The 16999-nt window shown below is 39.1% G+C and overlaps 1 protein-coding gene across 1 annotated transcript in view; it reads right to left on the reverse strand.

Annotated features, from left to right (window-relative positions):
• RBMS2 (RNA binding motif single stranded interacting protein 2) overlaps window positions 1-15389 on the reverse strand; it is a 74398-nt gene extending 59009 nt beyond the window's left edge. The window contains exon 1 of the mRNA XM_068970292.1: window positions 15346-15389. The gene's annotated coding sequence lies outside the window, so the exon portion shown is untranslated. The remainder of the gene's footprint in view (window positions 1-15345) is intronic.
• Window positions 15390-16999: the final 1610 nt, after the last annotated feature.

Consider the following 16999-nt stretch of genomic DNA (forward strand, 5'->3'; position numbering starts at 1 on the left):
GCTCAAGAGTTTAGTTGCTCACAGCATGTGCAGCCTAGCTCCCAGGCAGGGATGGAACCCAGACCCCTGCACTGAGACTACAAGTCTTAGCCACTGGACTACCAGGGAAGTCCATTTTTAAGTATATTTTTAAAGCAGGTAGGGACTCCCCTGGTGGTCCAGTGGCTAAGACTTTGTGCTCCCAAAGCAGAGGCCCAGGTTTGATCCCTGGCCAGGGAACTAGAATCCACACACTGCAACTAAGACCCAGTGCAGCTAAATAAATAAACAAATATTTTAAAAATAAATGAAGGAAGTTATAGAATCTTATGGAAGCGACAGAGGAGGTGATGGAGTTCTGTGGTTAGATTCAGAAAGTGTATGAGAAGAGGAAGAATCCTATTTCTTCCAGTGTGTTTACTTTGATACCCACCCCCCTCATCTGCTTTGCCAATTATGACTGCTTACATTTTTCTAGATTTAGTCAATGCTTCTCAAATTCTTGGTTCTTTTGGGCATAGCACCCAAGAGTTTTTCTGAGGGGGGAAAAGTAAAATAGTTATTTGGAACATCTCTTAGAAAGAGATATCTATACCTCAAATTCCATATAGACTAGTATGTGATTTCTCCAGAAAAACTGTAATAGGGAAGAACAAATCTGACTCCATATTGGATCTGTTTCTTTACTTTAACCTTTGTATTCTATTGCTTTTGCTACAAGTTAAGAATGCTGCCTATAGCATGAAATATAAAGAACAGCCCATTTTCAAGGTTCTGACTTTTAAGGTATAACACTTTTCCATTCATGCAGAGATTTAAAAGGCTACAGAACAGAGTAACATCTGTCTTGCTGGAGGTACACAGAAACAATATAACCTGACCTACATGGACAGATGCAAGAACAAAGGATTCTGACCCCAAGAAGTCTGTAACAACCAACCATTCCCCCCCCCCTCCCCTTTTAGTATAAAAGAAGTCTAAATTCTAACTTGGGTACTGGTTCTTTGGGACAATAGTCCACCATCTTCTCAGTCTGCTGGCTTTCCAAATAAAGTCACTATTCCCTGCCTCAACAACTTGTCTCTCGATTTACTGGCCTGTCCTGTGACAAGCAGTACAAGCATGAACTCAGTAACAAAACAACAGTTTTAAGTGTCTCAGGTAGAGCAGCCAGAGGTCTTGGGACTTCTCTGGTGGCCTGCACTTCCACTGCAGGGGCATGGGTTTTATCCTGGGTGGGGAACTAAAAAAAATCCTCTGTGGGTTATCTTTCCTCTCACTGATTAACTTCTGTGACCAAAAGTCTAAGTAATGACAAAAGACCCAAAAGTCCAATTTATTTCATGGTAAAGAGATGAATAATGCCTCAAGAAGTGGGCAAAAAAAAGTTTAACACATCAGCTTACTCAAGCAGGAATATTTAGGGATCTGCATCAAACAACTAGAGAAACTTAGCCCTGTTCCCTTCAGACGTAGGATGGAATGACAAAATGACAAAATCGATCTAAAACTAGAAATTGAGAAAATTCGCCCTTTCAACTCCTTGACATAACTCACAGAAAAGAGAGGGAAAAGAAAGGCAACTCTGCAGAATTATTTAACTCATACCCTGGATATCAGTGCTAATAGTATATTCTCCTCTTCCATAATAAGATACTTCTGGCCAAAACTTATTACAGAGAAAACCCTAACAAAACTTTCAAGTAACTCTTCCTTTGACAGACACTAAAGAAATACACCAATCAAATCATCTAGCATCCAGGGACCAGAAAATTAGCATAATGTAGAAAGAAAAGACTAGACTGGATTCTATGCACACCCAGAATGGACTGCATTGAAGGTAATATTATAGTCTCCAAATGCACATTTCCTTCACACTTGAGCCATTAATTTTGTTTAGCTTCAGCTATCCCTAAAATAGGACTGATGCTAAAGCTGAAACTCCAATACTTTGGCCACCTCATGGGAAGAGCTGACTCATTGGAAAAGACTCTGATGCTGGGAGGGATTGGGGGCAGGAGGAGAAGGGGATGACCGAGGAGGAGATGGCTGGATGGCATCACCGACTCAATGGACGTGAGTCTGAGTGAACTCTGGGAGATGGTGATGGACAGGGAAGCCTGGCGTGCTGCAATTCATGGGGTCACAAAGAGTCGGACTCGACTGAGCAACTGAACTGAACTGATCCCTAAAATAAATAACTCAGATAATCACAATAAAAGCCCACAACTGAATTCAACAATTAGACTGAACCAAATGAAATGGCTGGTTATGTAGGATAAACACAGAATCTTTTCAAATAGTCAAATACTGGTAATTTCATGTGATTAAATCCAACATTGCAAAAAGTGTAAGGCAGTGAAGATGATGAGTCAGAACACTGGTGAACTGGATACCTCCTTTCCTTTGTCCTGTCTCATTTTCAGATTAAAAAAAAAAACCAGAGAGGTAAACTCACTTCCATAAGGTCCTGGGAGTCAAATAATATCTGACACCAGAATCCAGACTTTCTGTCTTAATTCAGCATTGTTCCCATATCAGTGTGACTTGATTGTAAAATTTAAAATTCTGATAAATATATATTTAGGGGTCATAAATAATAAAAGAATAATCCTAAGATTCCAGAGGTGAAAGTTCAACTGTTTTCTTCAAATCAACTCTTTATCTCAAGTAGTAGAGATATCTAATATTTCAGTCTGTTCCTAAATTGCACAATGGAGGATATTTCTAGGGATAAACCTATAATGCAAACAATAGAAAACCACAGTTGTTGGGAAGTGCTGCTATTTAAATATTCAAGATTCTACCTGAGGTTTGATTCATTATATATTTAGAAGATAATTTGCTTGAATTCCTTTCCTCTCAGGGATAATTGGTAGCATAACCTGAAACTCTCAGATGAAACAAGATTTGAATATAAGAAGTGGCTTCTAAAACATCAACATACACTATTTATAAGGTTACTAGTCACTAGTAGGTTCTGCCAGAATCACAGACTTGATGAGGACAGGGACTGTGACTGTTTTGTGTACCCTATTATATACCCAGTATTTAATAGTATCTGGCTAAAGTAACATTTAAAAATATTTGTCAGCAGTGACAACCTCCCCATGAAAGCTTGCTTCTTGAAAAGGATCTCCTTCATCCCTTTCTAGAAGAAAGGAGGAGAAAGGAAACTCCATCTAGAGTGGAACCCTAATTCCTACTTCGTGGATGCAAAATGCCCAGATGCTATAAAATCATCGCTCTCTTTAGTCATGCACAAAGGCTAGGTCTGTGTGTTGGCTGCTCTACTGTCCTCTGGCAGTCACAGGAGAAAAAGCAAGGCTTACAGAAACACGCTCCTTTAGACAGAAGCAGCAGTAAAAACACCCTGGGACTTTCCTGGTGGGTCCAGTGGTTAAGAAACCACCTGCCAATGTAGGGAACACAGGTTCGATGCCTGGTCCAGGAAGATCCAACATGCCACATAACAACTAAGCCAGTACACCACAACTCCTGAGACTGTGCTCGAGAGCTCAGGAGCCGCAATTCCTGAAGCCCGCTCGCCCTGGAGCCCATGCTCTTTAAGAGAAGCCCTCATACTCATCTAGAGTGACCTTGCTAACAGCAACTAGAGAAAGGCCTCTCCTGAAGCAATGAAGACTCAGCACAGCCAAAAATGAAAAGCTAATTAATGTGAAAAAATAGAAGCACCCTATATTAGGAAATAGATGGGGAAACGGTGGAAATAGTGTCAGACTTTATTTTGAGGGGCTCCAAAATCACTGCAGATGGTGGTTGCAGCCATGAAATTAAAAGACGCTTACTTCTTGGAAGGAAAGTTATGACCAACCTAGATAGCATATTCAAAAGCAGAGACATTACTTTGCCGACTAAGGTCCGTCTAGTCAAGGCTATGGTTTTTCCTGTGGTCATGTATGGATGTGAGAGTTGGACTGTGAAGAAGGCTGAGCACCAAAGAATTGATGCTTTTGAACTGTGGTGTTGGAGAAGACTCTTGAGAGTCCCCTGGACCGCAAGGAGATCCCACCAGTCCATTCTGAAGGAGATCAGCCCTGGGTGTTCTTTGGAAGGAATGATGCTAAAGCTCAAACTCCAGTACTTTGGCCACCTCATGCGAAGCGTTGACTCACTGGAAAAGACTCTGATGCTGGGAAGGATTGGGGGCAGGAGGAGAAGGGGACGACAGAGGATGAGATGGTTGGATGGCATCACTGACTCAGTGGACGTGAATCTGAGTGAACTCCGGGAGTTGGTGATGGACAGGGAGGCCTGGAGTGCTGCAATTCATGGAGTCACAAAGAGTTGGACACGACTAAGTGACTGAACTGAACTGATATTAGGATGAATAGAAACCATTTCAACATACACATTTTGGATACACGTGTGAAAACACACACACCACTTTTAAATATTTGGTTAATGAACAAATGGAATAAACTTCAACACTAAATTTACATCTGAAAAGATATTAAAAATACTGAATATAGTGTTGACAGTGATGGAATGGCACATTAGGACATGTAGGAGCTTTTTCCTTTACATTTACGATGCATATGATTTTCCTTTTGTGATTTTTTTTTTTTTGTCATTAGGAGATCAGAAAGCTAGAATTTACCTGTCTCTCATCTGTGTACTAGGTAAAACTATACCCTCATCATCACATAAAAGACACCACCCAAAAGGCCCACTATAAATTTGTATTCCCACAGCATTTTATACACAATTTTGTAGGCTTTTAACTCTTACTTACTGCCCCAACTCTTGTACCTACATGGTGACTTTCTAGGAGCAGACTTTACTCATCCTTTTATCTTTAACACCTAAACATAACTTATGCTCAAGAATACCAGCTGGAAGAATACAATTTTCAATTTCTTTTAAGTATCTCTAGTGTGAAAGTGAATCTCAATGAACATTAAGAGAACACTGCCACCTCCTGGGTAATATAGGTCATGCATTCTTTAGCAAATACCAGGAAGAGAAACCACAGAACTTGTATACAGGTAGTTCAGAAATTCGAAATTTAAACCCAGCTCTATCATTTGCTGTGTTAAACTGGAAAATCTCAATCAGTTTTTCCTTCTACAAAATGAGCATAGCACCTGTCCTATTTCTCAGGAATAATCATGACAGTCAAATTATAATGTCTCTAAAAGTACTTTATTGATTATAAAACATTTTCCAAGTATGAGACCATAGTTGATTATTTACTCTGCTATGTTGAAGATAATAAATCCATCTTTTTTTAATTGAATATTTTATTAACATAATAGTTGTTTTAACAAATCCATCTTTCTTCTTACCACAAATCTAACTAAATAACCTGCAGGTTGAGGATCAGAGCCAACTCATTAAATTGTAGATGCCTAATGGCAAATTTCTTTCTTTATATGTTAATGTACACTGTCATTAACTTATTGAAATGTGTTGTTTAGCATAAAATTAAAATTACTTGGAGACACCACTTCTCACCCACCAGACTGGCAAAAATCCAAAAGCTTGACAACAGACTGTTGGAGAGAGTGTGGTAAAAAGACTATCATATATTGTGTGTGGAAATGCAAAATAGCATATCTCCTTTTGCAGTATTAAGCAAAAGGATATTCACTTTTACCCTTTGTCAACTTAAAAATAGTCACAACTTAAAAACTGAATAATGTTTTATTCAGAGGGAATTTTTAGGACTTCAAGCCCAGGAGACAGCCATTTCAAGCGACTGACAGAACTGCTCAGAGGCGGCAGAGAAAGGAGTCAGGGTTATACAGAAGTTTGCAATAAGAGGCAAGTAGTCTGAATATCAAAAGATTATTGTTAATTAAGAAAAACTAGGCATAACAAGTTAAGGAATTTATTGCTTTTCTATTTTAGGGAAGATGCAGGAGTCTGGGCTTGCTGAAGTAATTTCTTTCATATGCATCTCAGCTACTTGGGGCCAGTATTCCGAGTATTTCACATCTTTGAAAAGGCAACATCGAAACCATAAAATTGACATGTGTTATGAACCATATCTAAAACTAAGTATAATAGAAATTTTATTTCAGGAGAATTAATGTTTAGGAAATCTATTATGTGAATCTTCTATAAATTACTGTTTCTAATTTTCAGTCATATTCTAATGATTGCAGCAAGCTAGTCCTATCTAAGATATACATCAAACCTAGTACGCATTAAAAATCCTGTAAGGTCCCAGGTAATTTTCACTTAATTATTCATTAAAGAAATACTTTCTCTCCTATCATAAACAGTGTGAAGCTCTTGCTGTTGTTGTTGTTTTGAAATTATTAATTAAATTTGGGCCACACCCTGAGGCATGCGGAACTTCCCCAACCAGGCATCAAACCCACATTCCCTGCACTGGAAAGGGTCTTAAAAATTGGACCACCAGGGAAGTCCACAAGGGTGAAGTTTTTTTTTACTGTTAAGATCTGTCAACCATTAAAAAAAAAAAACTACTGGGGTTGTGTCAAAGGATTCAAGACTCAACTTGAGGGGACTCCCACTATCCAGAGATGGGATATTTGAGCATCAGAAAGAATAAAAATTGCAAAGAATGTAAACATATTTTAGTTGTTCAAATTCATAGTAATTTTTAAAACTCTGACTGATCACCTTTGATATTATGGAACCAACTTGTTAATTTACAAACTGGCAAGTAAAGAGAAACAAAATCAAATATACAGCCTACCTTTTCTATATGAACTGTATCCCTGAATGACTAAATACTTGATGAAGCAAGTTCAGTTCAGTTCAGTTCAGTCGCTCAGTCGTGTCCAACTCTTTGCGACCCCATGAATCGCAGCACACCAGGCCTCCCTGTCCATCACCATCTCCCAGAGTTCACTCAGACTCACGTCCATCGAGTCCGTGATGCCATCCAGTCATCTCATCCTTGGTCGTCCCCTTCTCCTCCTGCCCCCAATCCCTCCCAGCATCAGAGTCTTTTCCAACGAGTCAACTCTTCTCATGAGGTGGCCAAAGTACTGGAGTTTCAGCTTTAGCATCATTCCTAAGTCCTTATTTATACAAGAATTCAAAATAATAAATAAGGAATGATAGAACAAACCCTAGTGAAACAGTTGGTCTGGGCAATGATTATCAAAGGGTATAAAAATTAAATTAAAAATTAAATTAAACACTGATTGGGATCATAAGGAAAAAAACTATATACAAATATTACTTATGAATGCAGATATAAAAAACCTCAATGAAATATTAGCAAACTGAATTCAGAAACATATAAAGAAAAGGTTTAAACACCATGACCAACTGCAGTTAGTTCCAGGAACCCAAGGCTGGTTAAATATTCAAAAATCAAGTAATGTAATATGACATATTAATAGAATAATGGAAAATCCCCATGAACTTCCAGATGTTCAAGCTGGATTTAGAAAAGGCAGAGGAACCAGATATCAAAATGCCAACATCCACTGGATCATCAAAAAGGCAACAGAGCTCCCCAAAGCCTTTTGCTGTGTGGATCACAACAAACTGTGGAAAATTCTTCAGTTCAGTTCAGTTGCTCAGTCATGTCTGACTCTTTGAGATCCCATGGACTGCAGCACCCCAGGCCTCCTAAGCATCACCAGCTCCCAGAGCTTACTCAAAATCATGTCCATTGAGTCAGACATGCCATCCAGCCATCTCGTCATCTGTCGTCCCCTTCTCCTCCCGCCTTCAATCCTTCCCAGCATCAGGGTCTTTTCCAATGAGTCAGTTCGTTGACTGTATAGAACTTCTCCATCTTTGGCCGCAAAGGATATAATCAATCTGATTTCAGTATTGATCATCTGGTGATGTCCATGTGTAGAGTCTTCTCTTGTGTTGTTGGAAGAGGGTCTTTGCTATGACCCAGTGTGTTCTCTTGGCAAAACTCGATTAGTTTTTGCCCTGCTTCATTCTGTACTCCAAGCGCAAATTTGCCTGTTACTCCAGGTTTTCTTGACTTCCTACTTTTGCATTCCAGTCCCTGATAATGAAAAGGACATCTTTTTTGGGTGTTAGTTCTAGAAGGTCTTGTAGGTCTTCATAGAACCATTCACCTTCAGCTTCTTCAGCATTACTGGTTGGGGCACAGACTTGGATTACTGTCATACTGAATGGTTTGCCTTAGAAACAAACAGATCATTCTGTTGTTTTTCACATTGCATCCAAGTACTGCATTTTGCACTCTTTTGTTGACTATGATGGCTACTCCATTTCAAAAGATGGGAATACCAGATCACCTGACCTGCCTCCTGAGACATCTGTATACAGGTCAGGAAGCAACAGTTAGAACTGATATGGAACAATCGACGAGTTCCAAATCAGGAAAAGAGTATGTCAAGGCTGTATATTGTTACCCTGCTTATTTAACTTATATGCAGAGTACATCATGTGAAATGCCGGGCTGGTTGAAGCACAAGCTGGAATCAAGATTGCCGGGAAAAATATCAATAACCTCAGATATGCAGATGACACCATCCTTATGGAAGACATTAAAGAGGAACTAAAGAGCCTCTTGATGGAAGTGAAAGAAGAGTGAAAAAGTTGGCTTAAAACTCAACATTCAGAAAACTAAGATCATGGCATCTGGTCCCATCACTTCATGGCAAATAGATGGGGAAACAGTGGAAACAGTGACAGACTTTATTTTTTTGGACTCCAAAATCACTGCCGATGGTGACTGCAGCCATGAAATTAAAAGATGCTTGCTCCTTGGAAGAAAGGCTATGACCAAACTAGACAGCATATTAAAAAGCAGAGACATTATTTTGCCAACAAAGGTCCATCCAGTCAAAGCTATGGTTTTTCCAGTAGTCATGTGTGGATGTGAGAGTTGGACTAAAGAAAGCCGAGTGCCAAAGAATTGATGCTTTTGAACTGTGGTGTTGGAGAAGACTCTTGAGAGTCCCTTGGACTGCAAGGAGATCAAACCAGTCCATCCTAAAGGATATCAGTCCTGAATATTCATTGGAAAGACCAATGCTGAAGCCAAAATTACAATACTTTGGCCACCTGATGGGAAGAACCAACTCACTGGAAAAGACCCTGATGCTGGTAAAGAAAGAAAGCAGGAGAAGGGGACGATAGAGGATGAGATGGTTGGATGGCATCACCAACTTGATGGACTTGAGTTTGAGTAAGCTCTGGGAGTTGGTGATGGATAGGAAATTTGGTGTGCTGCAGTCCGTAGGGTTGCAAAGAGTCGGACACAACTGAGTAACTGAACTGAAATCCCCATGATCATCTCTGTAAATGCAGAAGTAACATTTGACAATATGATTATACAGTGGAAGTGAGAAACAGATTTAAGGGCCTAGATCTGATAGAGTGCCTGATGAACTATGGAATGAGGTTCGTGACTTTGTACAGGAGACAGGGATCAAGACCATCCCCATGGTAAAACAAATGCAAAAAAGCAAAATGGCTGTCTGGGAAGGCCTTACAAATAGCTGTGAAAAGAAGAGAGGCAAAAAGCAAAAGAGAAAAGGAAAGATATAAGCATCTGAACGCAGAGTTCCAAAGAATAGCAAGGAGAGATAAGAAAGCCTTCTTCAGCAATCGATGCAAAGAAATAGAGGAAAAGAACAGAATGGGAAAGACTAGAGATCTCTTCATGAAAATTAGAGATACCAAGGGAACATTTCATGCAAAGATGGGCTCAATAAAGGACAGAAATGGTATGGACCTAATAGAAGCAGAAGATAATAAGAGGTGGCAAGAATACACAGAAGAACGGAACAAAAAAGATCTTCATGACCCAGATAATCATGATGGTGTGATCACTCAACTAGAGCCAAACATCCTGGAATGTGAAGTCAAGTGGGCCTTAGAAAGCATCACTATGAACAAAGCTAGGGGAGGTGATGGAATTCCAGTGGAGCTATTTCAAATCCCGAAAGATGATGCTGTGGAAGTGCTGCACTCAATATGCCAGCAAATTTGGAAATCTCAGCAGTGGCCACAGGACTGGAAAAGGTCAGTTTTCATTCCAATCCCAAAGAAAGGCAATGCCAAAGAATGCTCAAACTACCGCACATTGCACTCATCTCACATGCTACTAAAGTAATGCTCAAAATTCTCCAAGCCAGGCTTCAGCAATACGTGAACCGTGAACTTCCTGATGTTCAAGCTGGTTTTAGAAAAGGCAGAGGAACCAGCCAACATCCGCTGGATCGTGGAAAAAGCAAGAGAGTTCCAGAAAAACATCTATTTCTGCTTTATTGACTATGCCAAACCCTTTGACTGTGTGGATCACAAGAAACTGTGGAATATTCTGAGAGAGACGGGAATACCAGACCATCTGACCTGCCTCTTGAGAAATCTGTATGCAGGTCAGGAAGCAACAGTTAGAACTGGGCATGGAACAACAGACTGGTCCCAAATAGGAAAAGGTGTATGTCAAGGCTGTATATTGTCACCCTGCTTATTTAACTTATATGCAGAGTACATCATGAGAAACGCTGGGCTGGAAGAAACACAAGCTGGAATCAAGATTGCTGGGAGGAATATAAATAACCTCAGATATGCAGATGACACCACCCTTATGGCAGAAAGTGAAAAGGAACTAAAAAGCCTCTTGATGAAAGTGAAAGCGGAGAGTGAAAAAGTTGGCTTAAAGCTCAACATTCAGAAAACGAAGATCATGGCATCTGGTCCCATCACTTCATGGGAAATAGATGGGGAAACAGTGGAAACAGTGTCAGACTTTATTTTTTTGGGTTCCAAAATCACTACAGATGGTCACTGCAGCCATGAAATTAAAATACGCTTACTCCTTGGAAGAAAAGTTATGACCAACCTAGACAGCATATTCAAAAGCAGAGACATTACTTTGCTGACTAAGGTCCGTCTAGTCAAGGCTATGGTTTTTCCTGTGGTCATGTATGGATGTGAGAATTGGACTGTGAAGAAGGCTGAGCGCTGAAGAATTGATGCTTTTGAACTGTGGTGTTGGAGAAGACTCTTGAGAGTCCCTTGGACTGCAAGGAGATCCCAGGACTGGGATTTCTGGGATTTCTTGTGGAAGGAATGATGCTAAAGCTGAAACTCCAGTACTTTGGCCACCTCATGCGAAGAATTGACTCATTGGAAAAGACTCTGATGCTGGGAGGGATTGGGGGCAGGAGGAGAAGGGGCCGACAGAGGATGAGATGGCAGGATGGCATCACTGACTCGATGGACGTGAGTCTGAGTGAACTCCAGGAGTTGGTGATGGACAGGAGGCCTGGCGTGCTGCGATTCATGGGGTCGCAAAGAGTTGGACAGGACTGAGCGACTGAACTGAACTGAATACTCATTCATGATATAATCTCCTAACTAATAATAGAAATTTTCTTTTTAATAGGCAAAGAATAAATATAAAAACCCTCCAGCTTCATGCATGCATGCATGCTAAGTCACTTCAATGTGTCCGACTATGTGTGACCCTATGGACTGTAGCTCATCAGGCGCCTCTGTCTATGGATTCTCCAGGCAAGAATACAGGAGTGTGTTGCCATGACCTCCTCAGCTAACTGCAACTTAATGCTAAAAAAGTGAATGCATTTCCCCTAAAATCAGGAACAAGGTGAAGGTGACTGCTCTCACCATTTCTGTTCAACACTATGCTGGAAGTTCTAGACAATGCCCTAAGAAAAAGCAAGCAAACAACAACAAAACCAAATAGCTGAAAGGCATCCAGATTGGAAAGGAAGAAATAAAGCTATCCTTATTCATTCATTCACACACGATTGTCTGTGCAGAAAATCCTAAGGAAACTACAATAAAACTGCTAGAATTAATAAATGAGTCCAGTGAGGTCACAGAATACAAGATCAATATTCAAAAATCATCCTATAGCAATAGCAATTATATATTCCACTAGCAATAAAGAGATTCAATTGAAATTAGGAAAATTCTGTTCATAAGACATCAAAAGGAATTAAATGGAAATAAATTTAATCAAACAAATGTAAAATTTATACACTGAAAAGTATAAAACATTGCTGAGAAAAATTGAAGTAATTGTTAAGATGATAATTTCTACTAAATTAATATATAGTTTCAATGTCAAAATCCTAGTAGGCTTCTTTGCATAAGTTGATAAGCTGGTGAAGCTGCAAAGTACCTAGGATAACCAAAATAATTTTGAAAAAGAAAGAAGTTGAAATATTTACACAGAATTAAAAACTTACGAGAAAGTTGAAGTACTCAAGAGAATGTAGTATTGTTATAAAGATAGGAATGTAGATCAATGGAACAGAATTGAGAGACCAGAAGGAAACCCTATATTAATGGTCAGCTAATTCTCAACAAAGGTTTCCACAAACAGTGCTGGAATAATTGGATATCCACATGCAAAAAAGAAAACTTAGATCCTTATAGCACACTATTCACAAATATTAATTCTAAATGGATCACAGAATTAAATGAAAAAGCTAAAACTATAGTCTCCTCGAAGAACACAGGAGAACATCTTCATGACTCTGGACTAAAATTCTCAGACACAACACCAAAAGCACATGGTACAAAAGAAAAATATGATAAATTGGACTTTATTAAAATTTTAAACTTCTGACTTTAAAAAGATACTATTTTAAAAATTAAAAAAAAGTCACTGGCTGCAAGAAAATATTGCAAATTACATATCTGATAAAAGACTTGTGTCTAGAATATACAAAGAACTCTTAAAACTGAATAATAAGACAATAATCCAATTTTAAAATGTACAAAAGACTAGTGGTGCCCAAAGTCATTCCATCAAAGACATCCAAAAGACTAATAAGTACATAAAAAAGTGTTCAGAATCATTGGCTTTTAGGGATATGCGAATTAAACCCACAATGAGAAACTACTATATGCCCATTAGAATGGCTCAGGAGTAAAGAATCCACCTGCAATGCAGGAGACGCAGCTTCGATCCCTGGGTTGGGAAGATCCCTTGGAGAACGAAACAGCAACCCACTCCTGTATTTCTTGCCTGAAAAATCCCACAGACAGAGGAGCCTGGTGGGCTACAGCCCATGGGGTTGCAAACAGTTGGACATGATTTAGCGACTAAACAACAACAATAAAAAAGACATTAAGTGTTGATGAGGATATAGAGAAATCAAAGCTCTCATACATTGCTGGTGGGAATGTAAAATGGTACAGCCACTTTAGAAAACTGGCAGTTTTCTTTAAAAGTTAATCACATTATTACCATGCTCCTAAGTCACTTCAGTTGTGTCCGACTCTGTGCAATCCCATAGACGGCAGCCCACCAGGCTCCCCCATCCCTGGGATTCTCAAGGCAAGAACACTGGAGTGGGTTGCCATTTCCTTCTCCAATGCATGAAAGTGAAAAGTCAAAGTGAAGTCGCTCAGTCGTGTCCGACTCTTAGGGACCTTATGGACTGTAGCCCACCAGGCTCCTCCATCCATGGGATTTTCCAGGCAAGAGTACTGGAGTGGGGTGCCATTCCCTTCTCCATTATTACCATATAGCTTTATAAAAGTTTTGATATCCTGTGGAGAAGTCCAGATCCTTCTTCACTCTTTTTCAGAATTATCTTGGCTTCTCTTGTTTTCTACTAAGATTTTAGGATTCATGAAAATTCTGTGCAAAACCCTGTTGAGATTTTGATTGGAATTGTGTTAAGATTATGTTATTTTGGGGAGAGCCTCCATTTTTTGACTCTGTTTCCCTCCATTTAACACTGTATGGTGTTGTGTTACTCGCTCGGTCGTGTCTGACTCTTTGAGACCCCATGGGCTGTAGCCCGCCAGGCTCCTCTGTCCATGGAATTCTCCAAGCAAGAATACTGTAGTGGGTAGCCATTCCCTTCTCCAGGGTATTTCCCTAACCCAGGACTCAAACCCAGGTCTCCTGCATTGCAGGCAGATTCTTAACCATCTGAGCCACCAGCGAAGCCTCTTTAGTTGTCTATTACTACATAAGATATTACTGTAAACTTAGTGGTATATAACAACACATATTTATTATCTCACAGTTTCTCTGTGTCAGTTGTCTGGGCATGGCTTAGCTAAGCTACAATCAGTGTTGGCCAGGGCTGAGTTCTCATCTGAGGTTCAAAGCAAAAAGGATCTACTCTGTCACATGATATTTAGCAACATTGAGTTCCTTCCAGGCTTTTGGATGAGGGCCTCACTTTCTTGCTGGGTGTTGGCTGAGAGCTGCCTTCAGTTTTTTAGCATGTGGTTTTCTCCTTAGGACAGCTCACAACATGGCAGCTTGCTTCTTGAAAGCCACCAGGGAAAGTAACAATTGCTGTATTCTGTTTATTAGGAGCAAACCAGAGGTCCCATTCATACTTAAGGGGAAAGGTTTACACAGGCATGAATATCAGGAGGTAGGGATCACAGGAGCCAGCTTAATATATGGTATACCTTTCCATTAACTAATTTCTCCCTAATATTCTATTAGGTTTATTAATTCTATATTAGGTTTATTCATGTGTACTTCTCAGTGTGTAACGTCATCATAAAAAATAGGCATAATTATTACTTCAACATAGCAATGCTATTGAATTTTGGATACTGATCTTTTCATCTAGCAACTTTGCTAGACCTCTAGCAAACCTCTAATAAGAGGTTGCTAGATCTCTTATTAGTCCCAATAATTTACCCATTACTTGGATTTTCCTCATAAATATCATTTGTGAATAGTGACAATTTTGCTTTCTCATAATCTTTATACCATTTACTTTTTTGTCTTACTGGACAATAATAAGACCTTCAATAAAACATTTAACAGAAATACTAAAACCAGGCCTGTTCCCTGATAAACCTTTTGCCAGGTTTATCAGGATATTTCTTTCCTTGCCTAGTAGAGTAAGAACTTTGAAGATGAACAGGTATTTAATTTTATCAAATATTTCTTCTGCAATGATCTAGAGGATTAGATAGATTTTCTCTCTTAATCTACTGATTTGGTAATTATGCACATTTGCTAGTATTAAACCATTCTAGCATTCCTGGGGTAAAAATTTCTTGATTACAAAAATGTATGCTTTATGATTTTTACATCTATGTCTTTAAAATTAGTTTTCCTAAACTGTTCTTGTCTGGTTTGGGTTTTAAAGTATATGGTAATTTAACAAAGCAGGTTGTAAAGTTTTTCTTCCTTTTCTCTTCTGTGGAACAAAGCAAGTTAAGATTGGGATTATCTGTCCTCTGAAAGTTTCACAGCACTCCCACATAAACTCTCTATGTATTTTTTCTGTATAAAATGTTTAAACTACAAACTTCTCATCTCAACAGGCTCTTAGATAGTTCCCAACACTCCTAGAAGGTTCTAGTTAGTGCCTTCCCTTAGCTCTTCAACAGCTGTTCTAAGTACTTACCAGTCTCAAGCTTTCTACCTCACTTCTTCCTATAATCTCAGCATATAATACTCACCTCCTATCTTCAACCTTTTCGTCTCTACTGCCTTTCCTCCTCCGCATACTGAGATGACGGTTTTCTTAGAAAGACAAAACAAAAACAAATATTCAAAACAAACAAAAGCCCCTTCCCTGAACTGTATGTTCTTCTCTAGCTAGCTATTCTTGTTCTTATTTTCCCCACAATTAAGAGCTATCTACATTTGCTAAGTGTCCTCATCTCTCATGAGAAAACATTCTTCCCATTCTTTTCTTTTCTTTTTTTTTTTTTTTTACTATAGTTTATGCTAGATTTGGGAAACCATCAGTGGGTTCTATAAACAAAACATAATCAGATCTGCATTTCTCAAAGGTCACTTGTGGCTCTGCTGTAAAGAGCAGATTGGAAGTGAGTGAAACTGATGGGAGGGAGACCTAAATTAAGAAACTTAACTAGAATAGTAGCAAGGGGAATGGGGAGAAGTAACAGTTTTGAGACCTATTATGGAGAAGGAAATGGCAACCCACTCCATTATTCCTGCCTGGAGAATTTCATAGACAGAGGAGCCTGCCAGGCTACAGTCCACAAGGTCACAGAGTCTGACACGACTAAGCAACTAACACATACACACACACAGAGGATCTGAAGGATGAGGAAATCAAAGATTACATATTTCTTGCTGAATAATGATAGTTATTGAGTAGAAGATACAGATGGAGCAATCTGACTACTTAGAAATGCCCTGACACATGTCATGTTTTTCTTGACAACTCAAAAAGCTTCAGAGAAATAACTTTCCTGTGAAATAAGGATAAGATTAGCCTACTACATTTGGAAAAAATCAATGCTGGCTCAAGTTTACACTAAGTATTAAGACCCAGAACTTTCTTAAAGAATCAATTGGCAACACTGTAAAGCAATTATCCTCCAATTAAAAATAATAATAATAAAAGAAGTAATGGGCAAAGCCATTAATAAGGCAGCCAGGGTATGCTGGAGTCCCTGAATTAGAGCCCTACCTAAGAAAAAGGGATAGGGCAGTTAAGGAATGACTACAGCAGAGAAAAACAAACACACCAAAACAAAAGGTCACTCTATTTGTTTTCAAACTAAATAACATTCCAACCTTAACCAACCCAAAGGAGAACTGCCTTTCCACAGAACATACCAGTGTATGGTTTTGATATTTCTTTTCCCACAGTTATCCTTGATGCTCATTTTAATCCAAAAACAAAAAGGAAAGCTAGTGACATTCTGTGATACAGTAAGCCTCTAACCAACTCTTAGTATTGTATCATACTGACCCCACACAAATCTTCCTTCAGGAAAGAGGTCATTTCCTGGGATAATTCAATGGTTAATTTTGGTAAGGGCTGCACGGTGGAGAGGGCCTTGAGGTCAGAGACTTGAGTCTGATTCCCAATCCTGGTACCTATTAGAGGGGTTATCTGAGTCTTAGTTTCCTCATCTTCAAAATGGGACTAGTAACAGCTATTCTTTAGGTCTCTGGTAAGAAGGAGGGAGACTATATAAAGCGGTTGACACCATGTTATTATTTCCATGAGCTTCTATTAAATGCTGTGAAGATACGGGCGAATGCTCTCTTTGTTGCAAATGATAAAATTTCTGAATGTGCTTAGTTTTCAAAATTCTTTTTGTACATCTTTTCTAACCATGAGGAATACAGAGG

This window comes from Capricornis sumatraensis, chromosome 4 (genome assembly GCF_032405125.1).
Source record: "Capricornis sumatraensis isolate serow.1 chromosome 4, serow.2, whole genome shotgun sequence".
Taxonomy (NCBI): domain Eukaryota; kingdom Metazoa; phylum Chordata; class Mammalia; order Artiodactyla; family Bovidae; genus Capricornis; species Capricornis sumatraensis.